We start from the raw sequence: 17,749 nt of genomic DNA on the forward strand, positions 1-17,749 counted from the left end.
TCTGCAATGGTTGAGGCTACCTTTGTACTCGTTTTGCATGTTCCATGAGAACATTACGTTATATCTATTCACATTTTTTTTTTGTAACAAGATGAATGAGCATATTAGCAAAGCGAATTAATGTTGTAATTTCTCAATTCACAGCAAAGTTGGCCATTCGCAGTTGTAACGTTATATTTTCATATATATTCTAAAAAAATGAAATGTTCGTTGGCATAACCTGTGGGAAAAAATGTGTTGGGGATCCGTAAAAAATACAACTTCATACGTATACATTCTCAAAAGTAAGTGTCTTTCAGCATAATGTGTTCAGTCATAGGTTTTTGTAGGAACATATTTTAAATATTTTTTTCTGGAAGCGAAGCAATTTGTTAAACCCAGAGCAATAGAATATTACGTTCTACACATTTCACGCAACATTAAAACAAGTTTTCACCTGACTTCCTTATTCATCCTCCGCCGCGATTCATCGATTAAACGCGAGCGCTTCCTTTTAAACAAGTCGGTGCAATTGTTTGCGAGCATCCACGGTGATGTCATTCAACTTAGGTGAAGGTAAAAGCGCAGCCCTGCAATTCCCGTCTCATGCCACTGCCGGTGGAAGGACCTCGACCGGAAGGGTGCTCGAAAAATCCCCTCGGGGGGGGCGGTGTATTTTGGCCTACTTCTCCACGCTGGCCAGACATTTTTGAAGAGGCGGGAGGAGTAACCCACAAATACCTCGTCACACACGTGACCTGCCAATCAAGCAACTGTGGCGGACACATTGCTGATGCCGGCTTCACAGAGGTGGGGGAGTGGGAGAAGCAGGGTTTTAAATAAATTAATAAAAGTTGCCCATTGCTCTCACTGCCGCGCCAGGAGATTGCACCGGCAACCTCGGGATTGCAAGTCCAATGTGCTCGTAAACCATCGCGCAACGGCATGCATCCACAATACCACTATTTTGTGGATATTTGACAAAAAAAAACAAGTGGATTTTTTTGGTAAAATGTTTAGAAATTGAGCCACAGATGCCCCGGGGTGTTTGTAAGAATACAACCCCTTGTGCCTTAAGGTGCCCGCACAGGAATGTTGACATGCTTTGTTCTCTCAACAAAGTGTCTGGGTTCAATGTATCATTTCACACGGCATATCTGCTCAATAACATGTTGCATTGTGTTTCTTTCGCGTGGTAAACTAATAAACCAGTTTTAAAAGAATACTTTGAATAGTCTTAGGTTTTTTTTTTCTGATTAGATGTGATTGGATTCAATACCGTTGCGATTTGATGTTGAAACTTGGCTTGCAGAAGTTCACACTGTGATTATAAGCAAAACATAAGAAATGGGGAAAAATTGGACTAAGGAAGCTAATGTTTTGAAACAATACATTAGGCATTTAATTAATTTATTGGTTGTGTTTGCATTTCGAACTGTCGGGGTGGCCCGTTTGTAGGCAGGTGAAATCACACAAGGCGTGTGTATGTTTTTTTTCTCTCTCGTAAAGCTAACTTACATTTTTTTTATCCTGGTGTAAAAGTGGCAAGCCGGTATCTATCCATTTTACAAAGTACCAATCTCATGAAGTGCATTGGCGACGGCCAAATGTGCACTTCAAAAATCCTGACCTGTCAAATTCGGGCTGAACACCCAGAGCCAGCGGGCATCCCCCGCTCGCTGTATTAATCTGTCAGCTTTGTTGCGGCGGAGAAAGGAGTGGAATGGTGGTGGTGGTGGTGGTTGGGGGGAAGGGGGATTGTGGGAGGAGAAATCAAAGGGATGCGAAGAAAACAACACAAAACACAGAACCTTTCACTGAAAACTCAACCCCCAAGCTCCAGTTTTAAACTCCGCAGAGCTAAAAAAAAACGACTGTGCGATATCATTTTTTGTTTCTGTTGCGACTGCTGTTGCAACGGCTCAAATGAGCCCGTGAGTTTTTCCAGACTTCACTTTGAACCTGCTAATGCACAGCTTTTATCAGCAGCTTGATTTATTTATAACAAGTAACTACACCTGCAACGGATTTATTACGTTACGCCGATTGCCCTGACAGTGTTTCCCCCCCTCGGCTCCAGCGTGTAATTTTTTCAGCTTTTGTTTCCAAACGTTGTTTTTGAACCGCCTCGCAGCAGGTAACACAATACACGACCAAATTAGCTTCATTATATTATATATAATGTTTTCTTTTAATCAAGCTGTACTTCGTAAAACATCTGCGGGCTGAAAGGGAATCCAACAAAGACTTGTGGGGGAAAAAAAGTCAAACCACCATTTTTTCCATTTCAATGCAACTATGCATTGTTTACATGACCACATTTGTGCTAGTAGTTAAGCCCTCGCCTCTCTCTTGCTTATTTATTTATCTAAGTAAATACCAAAAAAAAGGAACAGTTTACAAAAACGTTGAAGCGTGGACTTTGAGCGATCATTCGCACATGTGACGTGTTACGTAAAATTAACATCGCAACTGTAACCTTAACGAATATACTCACTTTAGTTTCGTCCGCGCGGCTTGATCGTGTTTGTCATTGGTTCAAAAAAAAAAATTTCTCCAGCGTAAGATGTTAACAAAATAGTCGTACGCATCGGCTTAAAAAAATAAGAGAGAAGCCGAACAAACTTGCTGTTTATTTCCTTTAGAGGAGAGGAGAAGGGGTGGTGGTGGTGGTGGTGGAAGGAGAGAAATGAAAAATAAAAAACCTGTTTTTCTTTACTTTTTTTTCTCTCGCTGTGTCTGCTCGGCTGGCGAGCTCGGGTTTACGTGGGGTCAAGATGCGAAAAGAATTCAGACGGCGCCTCGTGCACGGTGCATTACGGTAATCCTGTTGGGAAACTCCCCACAACTTTGCCACTCTCCTGCTCGCGCGCGCCTCTCTCTTTACTTTTGGAGACAAACCTTGCACCCACGATCAAGAAGGGGGGGTGGGGGGGCGAGGTGGGGGGGTCGGCTGCATTTTGTGTTCCCTTGCCAGAGGACTCACCCCCCCCCCAGCAACACAAGTCACGCGAACCGCGCGATTTGTTTTAATTACAGAGAGCCTCGGCAGCGAGCGCGCGCACAGGCACTCGCGCGCACGAGAGAAAAAGGGGGAAAATAATAATACTTCGTAAAATAAGTAGGTGATGGAGCGTGCTAGCTAGCTAAGCAGCGAGTTTAGCTAGCGAGCAAATAATAAATAAAGTGGATAGAATACAGGAGGTGAGGGTGGGGTTGGAGTAGAGTGGAGGAGGGGAAAGAGAGGGAGGGGGGAGAGAGAGAGAAAAAAAATCGCAGACCAGCAAGGGCAAGGGTGGACCAACTGCAGAGTAAATAAGAGCACAAAATAGCTCGGCGCACGTAACACTGTAGCCAGCCACTCACTGTCAAGGCGCAGGAGACGACCGCGGGTGTTCTTAGCTCGTCTCGGGCAAGAAGGCTGCTGTTTCAAATGGAAACGTGGTGACGGCAACATAAAGTATACGTTCAAAATAGAACTTCTCAAATAGGAGGTAAATGTTGTGCGTGATAGTTTTAAAAAATACATACGTAAAGTAGATAGGATCGAAAGAATAAAACACCGCAGGGAGTGGAGCGAGCGACGAGTTAGTGGAGAGTGAGAGAGCGAGTGAGACCAACAAATCAAAGTTTGTATGACGCCGACCCATGCTGGTTCCTGTCTGGGTACCCGACTGACAGGAGGTAAGGAGCTAATTTCATTGCGCCCGCTCGATTGCAATTACTCTGCTGGTGCTGTGCGGGAAGTTGTGGTGGTCGCCCCCAACACGGATCGGCGCTCTGCTGCTACCGCTGCTGCTGCTGCGATGATGTTGGGTAGATGGTGGTGGTGGAGTTGGTGGAGTTGGTAGTCGGTGGGCCAGCCTGCGAACTTTCTGATTGATTGAGAGCCCCTTTCAGAGTAAATGTGTGGCGGTGGCGGTGGGGGGAGGGGGCTTTTGTGACGGTCGTTCCGACGGGAGAGAGTAGATTGTCTGGACGGGCTTAAAAAGTGTTTTTTTTTAAAGGTTGGTGGTGGTGGTGGGGAAGCAGGAGGAGGGGGGAGACAGCGGAGGAGCTTTTGTGGAGTTGAGTGTAAGCGTTTTTTGGCGAGTTCTAACAATAACAACAAAAAACTAAATCTTAAGTGTTATGATTTCTTAAATGTTATGAAATCTGAAATGTTTGGATGGTGGTAGGTTTCCCTCCTGATTATTGTTATTAATGGCGATAATTTACTGAATATAGTTTTAATTGCGGTAATCCATAATAGGAATGATTTAGGGTGCCTCGTTTGTATGTTTTGTAGGCTTTTTTTTGTGTGAGCCAAAACAAAAAATAAATATTTTGCATTGAAACCAGCCCGAGTGTAAATTCTGGTCACAATAGTTTCAGCTCCACGTCAAGCAATGCCCTGCCCAGTGCATTGTCTTGATTTATTGGTGTCATACGGTGTTGCACAAGACGCGTTCTGTTCAGGCAGGGTAGCACTTGTTGTATAGAAAGGGTTCAAATGTCTCTTGTGGGATAGTGGATCTAGTAACGGACTTCCCGCACAATAGCCTGCATTGCATCCGGGCGCATGGGGTGTTAAGTGTTCCCAATCAGATAAATAAAATGCTCAGAGCCTCTCCCACATGCAGTCAACGTCAGGTTATGAACCTCACAAAACTCAGACGTGTAGATGCAATGTTTGTTTTGTTATCCATTCATTCCGCCAAAGATGGAAGTCTTTAAATATACGGTTGTAGATTTTTATTTTACGTGTGCGTCTGTAAGTATTGCTTTTCAAGGGCCTGGTTTGTTTAACATTTTTTTTGTTCTAAAAAGAACCCCTCCGGTCTATTGTTGCAGCGTTTTTCATCAGAATTGACTGCGCGTTGTTAGGGTTTCCCCCCCCTTTGCAAAACCAGTTTAGTCAGTCTTGAGCCGAGTCAGTCAGAGGGGTACGAGGCGCGGGTGTCGGACAGGCGATCTTCCGGGGCGGTTGAGTAAGCCATGAAGGTCATTTCCAGCTCATGATGCATAAAAAATAATCAACGCTGTCGCCCACCGCACAAAGTCGGGCAGGATTTATACGGCGCGGCTGCTCGTACAGTAATTGTTTCATTCTCATTTGCCTAGTCATGGCTTTTTTTTTTTGACAAACCCGAGGACGCCCGCGTTCAATGTGTGCGTGCGATAAATTTCCATCTTTGCGCCACTATTTCGCCGTCGCTGCAGTTCGGGTGGTGAGGCGAGGCTCGGCCGCGTCGGCGCGCGCGGCAAACTTCTCCTCCTCCTCTTCCTCGCCGTCGTTCGCCCGCGGCACGGGGCTGCTGGGGCAAGCCCCGGGGTAAGGGGAGGAGAGCGAGCGACTGAGCGGGGCACGTCCGGACGGACGGGCGCGAGTGGGGGTTAAGGAAGAAGAGGAAATACAAAAAAACTGGGGGGGGGGGGGTGGGGAGTGCGAGTAAAAATCGAGAGAGAAACGAAATAATATAATAATTAAATGGAAACCAAAAATTTGTTCTCGCTAAATAATTAAAGAAACACATAGAGCACCATTTAAAGCGATGGGCTAATTGTGGAGCGGGGGGGGGGTACGGCGGCGGCGGCGCGCGCTTGCTGCTAATGGGCCAGATGTGATGAGCGTGTCGCGTCGGCAGATCGCCGAGGAAGTGATCTCTCTCAGGGCGCAGCAGCCGCCGTCTGGAGCCGCTGCCGCAGCAGCAGCTACCACAGCCGCCGCAGACGCAGCCGCCGTTGGCCGTGGAGTTTTTTGTTGTTTTTGTTGTTGTTGAGTGAAATGTCGCTGAGCCTGACCTGGTGGGTAACGAGAGCTGCGGCGCGTTCCCAAGGCTGACGGAGCTCTTCCCTTCTTCCCTCCTCCCTGCTGCCGCTACTGCTGCTGCTGCCGCTGCTCACGTGCGCACTCGTGCAGGTAATTGTTCCGCCTCGCCGAAAGTGTTTTCTGATTCGGAGCGGTACGGTGGCGAAACGAGAGAGAGAGAAAACAAATGTTTTGGTAACTTTCGAAGCGGATTTTTTTTTGGCGTTTTGCGCGAGTGCACCGGTTTTTTTTCGTGACAGAATTTTAGGAAAATTGCGATTGGCATCTGGATCAATTAAGGGCGCTTAATTCGGCGTGAATGGTTTTATTTTGAGGTTATTTTTTTTCTTTTGCAATGAACGCTGTTAACATTTTTTTGCCGGAATTATTTATTGTAGCATGGAATACGTCGCAGAATATTGACTGTATTTAAATTATTCCATATTTTACATGACGCGCTTTAACGTGTTGCTAACCATAAACCATTACATTTAATCGATCTCAATTATATGAATCGAATAATATTTTGTTGAAATATTCCTGTGTAAGCTAGTCTATGTTTATTACAGATATGAATCGGGCTATTTTAAATGTTTGTTGGGAAATCATTCAAATATCGGTCACAAAACCAAATGTTTAAATTCAAACATGCATACGGGCATATATTACCCCTGTCTAAGTTGTCAACGCATTTCAAATTTTTTCTAAAAAGGAGCCAGAAGGGAAAACACATTTAATGCAAACAAATGCAATTTGGCAAAACGTAAGCAGATAAGCACAATTTTTATTCATTTAAGAAATACGCTCTTCAACGCGTGCAATATTTAAAGGTGCCCCCACGGTGGGCAGTTTTTTCGTACGTTCCCATCTTTAATGCCGCTAATGAAGGACAAGCGCGTGTGTGTGTGTGTGCGCGCATATATATACGTACAGCAATTTTTTTTTTGAGCGTATGTAGTTTGGCTCATTACGCAGCAAGTTTCGTTGCAAAGGGCCCCTGTCCCTGCCGTGTGCCGGCAGGCGAAGGTTCCCTGGGATTCGCTGTATGGGGACCGTCTTTCCCCACCCCATAATTAATACTCTTGGCTCACGAATGTGGCCCATCATTAGCTGGCACATAGGCCACTCCGCGGAAGCCTCCCAACACGCCAAAATCGAAAATCGTCCGCATTGTTCTCAGAGGCTTAAGTCACACTGTCCACACCTCCCTTTGCCGTGTAGGGGGAAAAAAAATTATAGAATAAAGAAAAGAGTACCTACCTCTGTGTTTCAGTAGCCACGAGTTCTTAGAAGCTCAACACCAAAAATGCCTTGGAAATGTAAATTTGATGTACCTGCTGTGCAGAGCCGTGTGTCTAAAATCGTTGGCTTCTGTTAAAAGTCACAATTACGTGAAGGTTCTTTTTTCCCCCGACCACGACAGAAGAAAAGAAAAGCGATACATTTAAGGCGTTGCATTTATTTACGTGTGCGTCCTACGTGCGCTTGCAAGTATCCGTGCAGTCAAAAGAAAATTCGCTGCCCAAAACGAACATTGAGGGCGGGTCTCATCTTCTATTCACAGCCCTGAGGCAGTGGTGGAAATTCCACCTTCCTATGGCAGGGGGTTAGGCGATAACACAGGGCATCCCACCCGTTGACTTTTCCACAAAGTGGTTCTACTTTTATCGACCCTCGAGGGACGATGGACTGAGCCGCTCACTCGCTCTTCCACCACTAAGCGCACCCAGCCAAATGCACGCCGAATCATTAACCTCTAATTAACACGCGTGTAAATTGCGTGCACATTGCAACGACACATGTTGTCACTTATGCCTCATTTGGGAATCGTCGTTAACGAACAACCCACTGTCGACTTCTCCACAAAGTGGTTATCTGTAGCCATATATATGTACATATGGTTGCATGAATGCACATGTGTGTGTGTATACATATACACACACCGCATATTTGCGATTCCTCAAGATAAAATGTTTAAAAGCTGTGATTATAATTTGTAAAAAAAAGTATCGTCATGTGACTTGCGCCTTGCTCAACCACGTGACGGCCTGAGTAGTGGGTTTAGGGTAGCAGACTGACACCGGACATTCTCGCGATTGTTTGATAGGATTTTTTCATAAATACTCGCACGCATTGTACGGTCAATCACATGTGTTTTTTTTTTATTTGAAGTCAAGGTGTGGAGTATAATTGAACGGTTGGTAACAAGGAACACAAGTGGGAGGTGTCCGTACTGGGCCCGATATCATCACAGCCTCCTGTATTTCACACCTAATTTCATTTGATAGCGACTCATTTACTATGGTGGTTTTGTTTTCAGAAGCTTATCGGTATACAGATCGGCTTGCTTTCAAAGAAAATTACTCGCCGCTTGTTAATTTGCTCAACTTGTTGATTTTAACGTCGCCTAAAACTTTGCGTCTTAATTATGATCGTTTACGAGTTACAAACAACAAAGGAGGGGACACTTAATATCTTGACCGAGAAAGATTATCTAAAACGTAACGATCATTTTTGTACAAAAGTCCCGAGAGAGTTTTAGGGGAATGCATTTTCAAAATTTGTATGGGATCCTTGGTTTGCAATAGGTCTCCAGGGCATTTGGAAACCTTTAATCAACTGTCATTGGCAGGACCGGTCAGCCCAGGCCTGTGATTGTATGTTTTTGTTCAGGAGATCCTGTGCATTTCTCGGTTCAAAACCACAAGGTCACAGCATTATCAACTCACAAACCCTGGGGATCGCTCTTCCATCGCTGAGCCAAAAATATTCTTATTACCAGCATCTTGGGATCTAATTGGTCATGATATTTTGGCCTGAGTCAAGGCCGGTGTTTTTTTTATTTCTAAGCTTGAAGAGAATGTTTTCTCTGTAAGTGGACCATAGCATTAGCAGCTGTATTTATTTATATATTTGTAATATATATATTTTATTACTCATCCGATGCACGTGATATGCTTTGAGTATCATGGTCAGAGCACGTCTCCGCCACGCTGAAGTAATTACAACTAAGTAGGTACATCTGTAACGCCGAACATGGCATCTTCTTGAGATGACCGCTCTGTTTGTCGCCAAGTTTACATTAGCGTGGGACACGACGCTGAATCCCTCTCCTTGTAAAGCTTTCACTGCCGCTGCTGCCGCATGCACACGCACAGAAGTGCGCCCAGCGATGAGGCAAATGCGTATCACATGGTCATCGTGAAACTCATAAAGGGCACGGTCATGCAGAGCGAGGTCGGCGAATTCCTCATTCTGCGGGCTAACAAAAAAAACACACACATCGTTTCGTTGATTCGTCCCTACTTTCACGGATTCGTATTCGCTCGTGCTGTTGGTGATTAGAAATAAGGCACTACTGTTGTTATCATTATTATTGTTATTATTATTGTCACCACCAACGTTATTATCGTACTCTTCTTCGACAGCAGCGTTGATATCGGGCAATTTTCGACAACTGCTGCATAAACGCCTTGTTCTGTGTGGAAATCATCAACTAACGTTATACTCGCATATTTACTGATATCAACATTGTATCCCCTCTCCCCCCCACCCCCTAAACAAAACTTTGGATGCTCCCGAATTTACGCTCTCTTGCTTGCCGCTCCGTCTCTATGACGTGGACTCTGCCCAAGGCCCGCATATTATTCTCGACAGCTGATGGGATGTGGACTGGGCAAATGAGTGACCAACTCTCTCAGGCCTTCAACGCCTGTCGGACGCCTGTGGCTGAGCTCCCGCGTCCCGAGGGCCTCCGGCATCTGCATCTTGTCGGAACTCAATGCCCGGTGGCACTGCTCGTGCGACGCAGCGGTTGCAGGACGTGCCACCCTGTGGAAGGCACTCCGCTAAACCCGCACCGCGTCGCGTGTCGCTTCTAAATAAGTCGAGGCTCAGCGGAAGAACGAGTGGCGCGCAGTTGGAATGCTCGTTTTGGGGGTTCGCTCGTCTCATCATCCCTCCGGCGTCGCTAAAACACGTACCACTTTGTGGGAGATTCATCAGTGGTTGTTCTGTGGGTAGACTCGCCCCTGCCATGGCAATGTGGAATGTCCACTACTGGCTTTAAGCAGTAAATGATCACCACTTCGTGTGAGCAGGAGACCACTTTACCTTGGTTTGACACTGGCCGGGTATAGGTTGGGGGCTTTATGCCAAATCTCCACGAACCACCTTGGCTTCTTGTAAACAGGTTGCCCTGTCAGGTTACCTGAACTCCACACAACAGCAACGATCGGTCGGTTTTTTTATTCCTTTGAGCTATTATTGAAGCACAATCCATCTCTCTCTGCCGCTCGACCACACCTGGTATACAGGAGGCTATGGGTTCGATCCCAACCCTGACGCCTGCTGTATATTTGGAGTTTGCATGTCTCTCCCCGTGGTTGCGTGGATTTTTTTCTCCGGGTCCTCCGGTTTTTTCCTCCTCATTTTGAATCGGTGGTGCGCTTTAGAGTATTTGGCTGCTACAAATGTCCACACGATGCGCCACTTTGCTGAGCTATCATTTGTGGCCAGGTCCCTTCGGACAACGAGCCACGTAGCTCAGTGGGCCTACTCCCGGTAAAGCAGAAACGGTGATGGTGAATAACTAAAACGTGCCGCTTGCGTCTTTGCGTGCGTTTTGCGTCTTTGCGTGCGGCGCGCTCGCTCCGCTAGTTTGGCGTAAGTCGGTCGGTGAGCCTCTCCGTGGCGACCAGTCTCTGGAGATTCTCTCGTCCCCCGGTCGCAGCGGCGATGTTGAGAATCCATCTTTATTTTTTTGACAGCGTGCGCTGTTACTCCCCCTGGTTTTTTTTTAAGAAGGAGAGAGAGAGAATGATTTATTGAATTAGGTCTTTTGACGTGAATGTTACCGAGGTTATGAGTAACCTTCATTCATTGTGCACCTGGGTAACTTCCCCCCCACCACCACCACCCAAGCAGGAAGAGCAATGCGTCCTCTGCCATCACTGGTCTGACGCCATCCTCACGTGAGGGAGGGGGGCGGGGGAGGTTCCTCAATTCCCGCGTAATTGCCAGGACGTCAACCCATCTGCCCACAGCCTGGCCCAACTTTTCCCAGCTTCTGCCGCGCGTAGCTTGCGTGAAACGCAATGAGAGTGCTACCGGATAGGTGGTTGCCAGCTGCTTTTGCTTTGCGTGATCGTCATCATCATCAACCATGGATAATCCACTGCTGCACTGATAGATTAACCCCCACCCGCACTACCCCAAGCCGCTGCCACCTCTCATGGTTCTGAAATGAACGTATTATTCTGCCCAGCACCTGCACAAACACTAATTTCACCGCTCTCATCTCCTCGGCGGAAGTCTTTTTTCGTGCTTTCCATTCCTTGGCCGCCGCTCTGTTATTTGTCTTGACCGTCGTATCAAAGTTTGGGTGATGTCATCAAACACTTGAATGTTGTCGCGTCCATGTGCTCCTCCTTCGGCGACTCAATGTGATTCTGAGCGTGCATCTTTCCATTCTTCTGTGGGCGCTTGGCAGGTTCATGTTTGCGTCCCGCGTTTTTCACGAGCGCCCTCGGCGTTTGCGAACGCCGTCTCGCAGGGCTTGACTCGCCGTTGTTTATATTCAAAGGCCGTTGTCATCGAGGGAAGCGTTGCCGGTTACTGATAATTTAGGAAACAGCCGTCGAAGTCAATTGAAACAACAACGATAATACGATTGAGCGTTTAACGTTTTTGGGGAAATGTGTCACGTAAGAGGGTGAAAAGGTCCAGGGAGAGCGAGTGATAGCCGCTGTACAAACGCCGATTTAAAAGTCTGGGATTAAAATGCAGTGTGGGGGGGGGGGGGAACTCAACTTTTTAAAGTGGCTGATCAAAGTAAACCCACAAAATTAGATTATATTAAATAATAACTGATAACTGTGCTTCGAGGCGGCAAATTGCAAAGCAAAATTATTCATGTCAACATGCATATTGTGTTGCTCTCCTTGTGAGTGCATGTGTTTGTTTAAATTATGGATGCAATCTGTGCAAAATGAATGACCAATTTTTTCCAAAACCTCCAGAAGAATAATACAAAGCTACAAGCGTGGCTGCTTTTTGCTTCATCTGTCCAAACGCGTTGACGTTTGGACAGATCGTCGGCCCGAGGCATCGCGACGTCGGTGCACGTTTGTAATTAATGACAATAAATGTACAGCCCCCCCCCCCCCATTTGCCAATTCACTGCTGGACGACGACCTTCCAAACGGAGTATTGTTGGCGATGAGTACTGTTTCGCCATACTTCACCTCCGATAAGCACATTTGGCTACTACGTACGGTGCGAAAGAAGTTCAGCGTACCTACATGCATACGCCGGCCAGTGTGGATTTGGTTCAGCGGTTAGTCCAGTACCGGGGGCTCAAATATCGTTCACCAACTGATGCTTGCTGTGGCTGGGAATTCAAACTCAGGTTACCAGCGCTAAGCACTAAGCCATCACTCCGTGCCCCCCCCTGCAACTCAAATCCACCTTGGCGTTTTGGTGAGAAAGTGATTCGCAAATGAATGGCGATTTGTTTAAAGAAGATAGGGGGCTTCTTGTTAATTTTTGACCAAAAAAATAGATCAACGTTTGTTCAAGTCCATGAAGACGAGAAGAAAATGTTGCACTTGGCAGGTCATTACCAGTAGGTTCCTCGTCTTTGTAATCTACCTCCGGTCATCAGACATCCTTCTGACAACGTTGTTTTCGCTTGGAGAATATCGCTCGGCGACTCGCTGCGATCGAGTGTGCGCTATTGCTTGCGCACGTTTCGCGCTACGTTATTTTCATCTCACTTGTTTTTTTCAAACCTTACTCCGCGCGACGTAACAAGGAAGAATAAATTCACTTCCCGACTAACGTTTCCTTCCTTACCTTGTCAAAAATGTCCTTGCTTTCGCCCGTTAAATACCGGAGCGCGCATTTAGTACAACGACGTTATCCATATTTGCCCCAGTAGTAACACCTCATGATGTGCACACTTTGTTACGTTTCTCCACTAACGTTTATTTTACTACGTCGTTGAAAATATCTCTGCCTGTGCGGGGGGGTGGGGGTGGAGGCTGTAATGCATTAATTATAATGTAAACGTCATTACTATAGCAGTATCAGTAGTAGCACAGTATTGTTGTTGCGCGTTCTAACGGTAACCAGAGACTGTTTCGGAAGAGTCCGCTCGGCGATTCGCCGACAAACCAGCGCCGGCGTTGCGAGCAAAGTGGCTCGCGCGAGCCGTCGAGACGAAAGATAACACGACGCGTGTCGCTTTCTTTGGCTAATTAATCATAGCACCTCTGGCGCGAGCAATGTCCTCCGATGCCAAACCGCACGGAAAAGGATTTAGCTCTTCTGGACCCCGTTGCTTTTTTTTTGGGAGTGGGGGGGGATCCAACACTCCACCCCCCTCCACCCGCAACGCTCCACCGGTTTTTTTTCCCTTCTGTTTTATACCCAAAATCGTGGCCGGCTCCTCGTGAAATCCGGACTCCCCCTTCATGCACACCCCGTGGCCTCCACGCGTTGCTCACAAGGGCAGCTTCTGAAACTCGCCGAGGGTCTTCCAATCAAAAGAAAAGTGACACGCTCATTATCCTCGGAGCATGGTCGGCGTCTTGCCCTCCAAAAAAACATCAGAAAGCCGCTGTTAAGAAACGATTTACAATTAATAATGAGAAGAGTCTTTTCGCGAGGATCGGTTGCGGTTTTTTTTTCCATTTCGTCAGAAAAGAGAACCACGTCGCTGATTTCTCACCAGCTCATCTCTGCTTACACCTTAAAAAAATCCCATTTATAGATTTGTAAAAAGTGCCTTTTTTATCTACGGGATGGGTCACGGCAACAATGAATGTCGAACAGCCTTCTTAACCGGAATAATTTGAACAGTTAATATATGGCAGGTTCATTTATTATATATAATTTTAATATTCAAGCTGGCTCCACGCTGTTAGCCAGGTGGCAGGGACCATTTTTGGGAAAGGCTCCAAAAGCAGAGAGTTTTGCGTGCCAAATGGAACACCTGTGTCTCACATTGTCCTTGCGTGTTGACGAGCTTCGGTGGTGATGCCATGGGAGGCATTGCGAGCTCGTTATGATCTACCTGATTGGGACGACTGTTTTTCCAACAACTTCCTGATGCCTCCTTCCTTGGGAATTGCACGCTTTGCAAGGATTTTTTTTTTCACAACAAGGAGCAGGAAGCGGTCCCAAGGAATAATTAGATTTCGGTTGAACATAGCGTGCGCGCAAAGGATTGCGTCCGTCTGACGATAATAATGACGATAGTTTAATCCTTAGTAGGATTTCCCCGACGTGGAACTGTGTTTTTTTATTGTGTAAAATGCAGATTCGCACAACATAAGGAGACCGATAAAAATAAACCTTTACATAACATTAATAATGCACGAAATTAAGTCGGAGCTTAATTAAGAGTGTACATGTCATCGCTAATATCAAGCCGGTGTGTTGGTGCAAACAATTTAAAGATATTAAATTTCTCGTTCTATTTTCACCTCACGAGCATTTTATTCGCCACATATATCTGTGCTCAGCAAAAATAGAATTAATTTAAAATAAAGCCCGCATATTCGGGCTTTTAAATTATACATATATGTATTAAAACATCGAAATTAAGCAGAGTTTTCATATTTTAAATACATAAGCAATAGCAAGATACGTAAGAATAACAACGGCTATTCACGTGCCGATAATATATATCAATCGCTCTGGCGTAAATTTCCAGTCAATAGAACCGGAGTGAATATCACGCGTGGAGCGTGAATGTTGAAAGCATTTAGAATGTGCAGTGCTATTCGACGTAATGTGACGTTCCATTGGTAACTTGACAGATCTGCAAATTTCAAAGTCCCAAACACGGTGAGAATTACATCCGGGTAATTAACAAAATAATGCAGCGCTAACGCTCCCTGCAGAACTTGACAGAGGCGATAAACAACACTAACATTTATACATTTTGATTTAAAGCTTTCGTGACTGCAGGGATTCATATTCTTGGTTCTTTCGGTAAAGTCATGTAGAAGGGAAACAATAAAATAATACAAATATAAAACAATAAAATTATCACGACGATACCGTGTTCTCGGTAGAATCTTCCTCCTCGGCGTCAGACGTATTGCAAAGCCAGTGACGAACTTCACCGTGTCACGCTCCACCACAGGAGGCAAATTACTCGGTTCACTAATGATGGGTGCACGGCATATGGTTTAGGTGTTTAGCACTTCAGACATGAAACGATTTGCAACATGAGGGTGACCCTGCCGTACGAGTAAAGTTTAAATTGACAAGCACGGCGTGGACTCTGAGTCATCTACCGAGCCTAGCTGGAACATTACTCGGATTTACATCAGCGGCTCATGCGTGTTGTGTGTAGCGCGTGTCGTGGTTGTGACAGGCTGTGATTGGTGCAAGCTTTCGTGTGTTTATTGATGTTCATGAATCCCCCAAGACGGGAATTGATGAAGGCTGCTGGCATTTGTGTTTCAAGTCCAATTCGTTATAAAACAAAATCTAAACGTCACTTTATCAGATTTTTGCAACAATTAAACAAATTGTTTACATTTTCTCTATCCACTTTTATTTCATATTTGTCCTTTTTTATACTCTGCCAAATAAAACGAAGTTCATGGAATTGGTGGTATAAAACATAATTTGTTCAACCTGTGTTGATTTGCATCTGCCTTGACTCCCTACTCGATCTCACCTTCACATTTCACTTTCCCTCTTTGCTCGCCGCGCTTTGCTAATTCCATTATTCTCTCTGTCCTTTTCTCTTTTGTCATTGCTCGGTGTTGCCCTCGTGCAAAGAAGGGGTGACGCCGTGAGTTCGTGCGTGTGTGCGAGTCACCCAGTGGTTGTTGTTGTTTGTGTGTTACTGCAACTCTGTCTTGCATTCTATTCTGTCGTTGAAATCTAAAAAATGAAATATTAAACGAAAAAGCATTAACTTACGGCGATTTTTTTATGTTTTAAAATAATATTTAAAATTTAATATCCCGGTGTCTATCCTATTGTAAAGAGCATTCGGTTATCTCACTCCGAATCCCACTGTAAATCGCGGAGAGAATGCTACTGGGAGTTAAAATTAAAATTTTACGGTCACTGGAAAGGGAGACAAAAAAAAGTCATACCTCCAAAACACGCGAGGGAAGGTCACCAACTCCCCCCAATGTGGCTAATCGCGCAGAGAGACTGTCTGGAGCAGTGTGTATCCCTTGCGAATAGATTCAGACCTTGTGTCGGAGAAACAATTTATTTATTTATATTTCAAGACTTGTCTCAAGTGTTGCGGTGCCTTAGGGACGCGGGCTGATTGATAACCAAAACGGAATGGTGGTGGTCGCGTTGTGTACTGCGCAGCACGTTGGCGAGTCGATCTCGTCGTCATTGTGCCACCGCTGCGTGGCTATCCGCGCTCGTGATGTCTGGGGGGGGGGGGTGCCGTTGGTTCTACAGCACCAACACCGGCACACGGTGTCCGACGTTTCGCCGCAGGTGCCCGGGAGCTTGTTTAGGGTGTGACTTGAGGAGCGAAAAACAGTGTCGTCCTTGGGGTTTATCTCCACCGGTGTGTGTGTGTGGGAGCGTGCGAGCGTTTGCCTAGGAGGGCTGTAGTGGGAATCTCCTCGCTAATTTCACACACAAATGACCTGGCGGTGTGGATGTTGGTTATACGACTTAAACGGAACTCGAGATTAAATCCTCTATTCCTCATAACTGCGGTGCCATTTTTTGTTCATTACAATATAGAATGTCCCTTTAAAGCAAATCAATAAATGGTCCCCGTATATATCGATAAACAAACTTTCAATTACGACAAAACACAAACAAAATGACAAACTAGAGTTTCACGGTGGTAGCCGTCAACTTCCAAGAGCTGGAATTGTAAAAAAAAGAATATTCTAAGTGTGCGTGCTTATTTCGTTACTAGATTACAACGTAACCGATCAAATAAATGAAAGACCAGAGCAATAGCAGCAGCAGCAGCGGGCTGGAATTGCAATGTGTACGAGCACCCACCTCTCCCCCCCCCCCAGTGTTTAAGCTTTGCATTGCGATAAAGAAGTTTAATCATAAAAATCCCACTCATGGCGTATGTGTTTGCATGAGTGCGCATGCAAACAGACCTGCCCGGCAGTATTTACTTTCACCATGGTGACAATCAAGAGGCTGGGAAGTAGGACCCTTCATGTGCTTCTCTAAAAGCTCTGCAACCTCAGCTGGGGTTTTTTTCTCTCCCTTTGGCCTTTCCCCGCAATTTTATTGGCAGTTCTCCCAGGTAGCAGAATTTTTCCCATAGCCCCACCTGACATCACATTCACCCCCCCCCCTTAGATTCCAAAGCGAAACTCTCCCCGGTGCCGACTCCGTGAACGTCCGTGCAATGAAACCCGCAAGTGCTAACTAACGCACGCGCCTGTGATGAGTGTAAAGTGGTCCATTTAAATTAGCATTTAATTGATTAACAAAAAAAAACATCCCCCTCAATGGCTAGATCCTAGATCAAATACGTTGCGCGGTGAATACGATGTTTTCTCTGTTTGGCGGTTAATTTAAAAGTGTACAAGAAATACAAAAAAGGGTCTAACGCTGAACATTTTTTTATTTTCATGTTTTTTTTCACTCTCTCTTCCATTGATATTGATCAACGTAAATCAGTCAGGTTGATTGATAATGCAGCACTCCACTGATGCACTGCAGTCACTGACCGCCCGTCAGTCGTCTCTTATTCACTCTTCTATTGCTACTGTCGTGATTACCGTTTGCTGTGAACTTAACTCATTGATTGTTCCAAGCATGTAGAGAATCCGGTCTATCAGACCGACTGTTTGGTGTCATCGACCACATTGTGTTCAACCACCACCACCACACTGAAGATCACAATACTTATCATTCTGCTGCTTGCCTATCGCACAGCTCCGCTTTGCAATTCCCTTTCCTATCATCGTCCACTTTTTTTCCAATGCTCTCGGAATAATGGCCTTA

The 17,749-nt window shown here is 45.6% G+C and overlaps 1 protein-coding gene across 3 annotated transcripts in view; it reads left to right on the forward strand.

The window, feature by feature from the left end:
* LOC144946109 (forkhead box protein P1-like) overlaps positions 1–17,749 on the forward strand; it is a 269,120-nt gene that overhangs the window by 82,013 nt on the left and 169,358 nt on the right. Inside the window, exon 1 of one of the 3 annotated variants that reach the window (XM_078874849.1) lies at positions 3,242–3,663. The exons of the other annotated variants lie outside the window; for them this stretch is intronic. The gene's annotated coding sequence lies outside the window, so the exon portion shown is untranslated. Of the gene's footprint in view, positions 1–3,241; positions 3,664–17,749 lie in introns of those variants that run through there. 3 annotated transcript variants of the gene reach the window in all.

Source organism: Lampetra fluviatilis, chromosome 40, assembly GCF_964198595.1.
Source record: "Lampetra fluviatilis chromosome 40, kcLamFluv1.1, whole genome shotgun sequence".
Taxonomy (NCBI): domain Eukaryota; kingdom Metazoa; phylum Chordata; class Hyperoartia; order Petromyzontiformes; family Petromyzontidae; genus Lampetra; species Lampetra fluviatilis.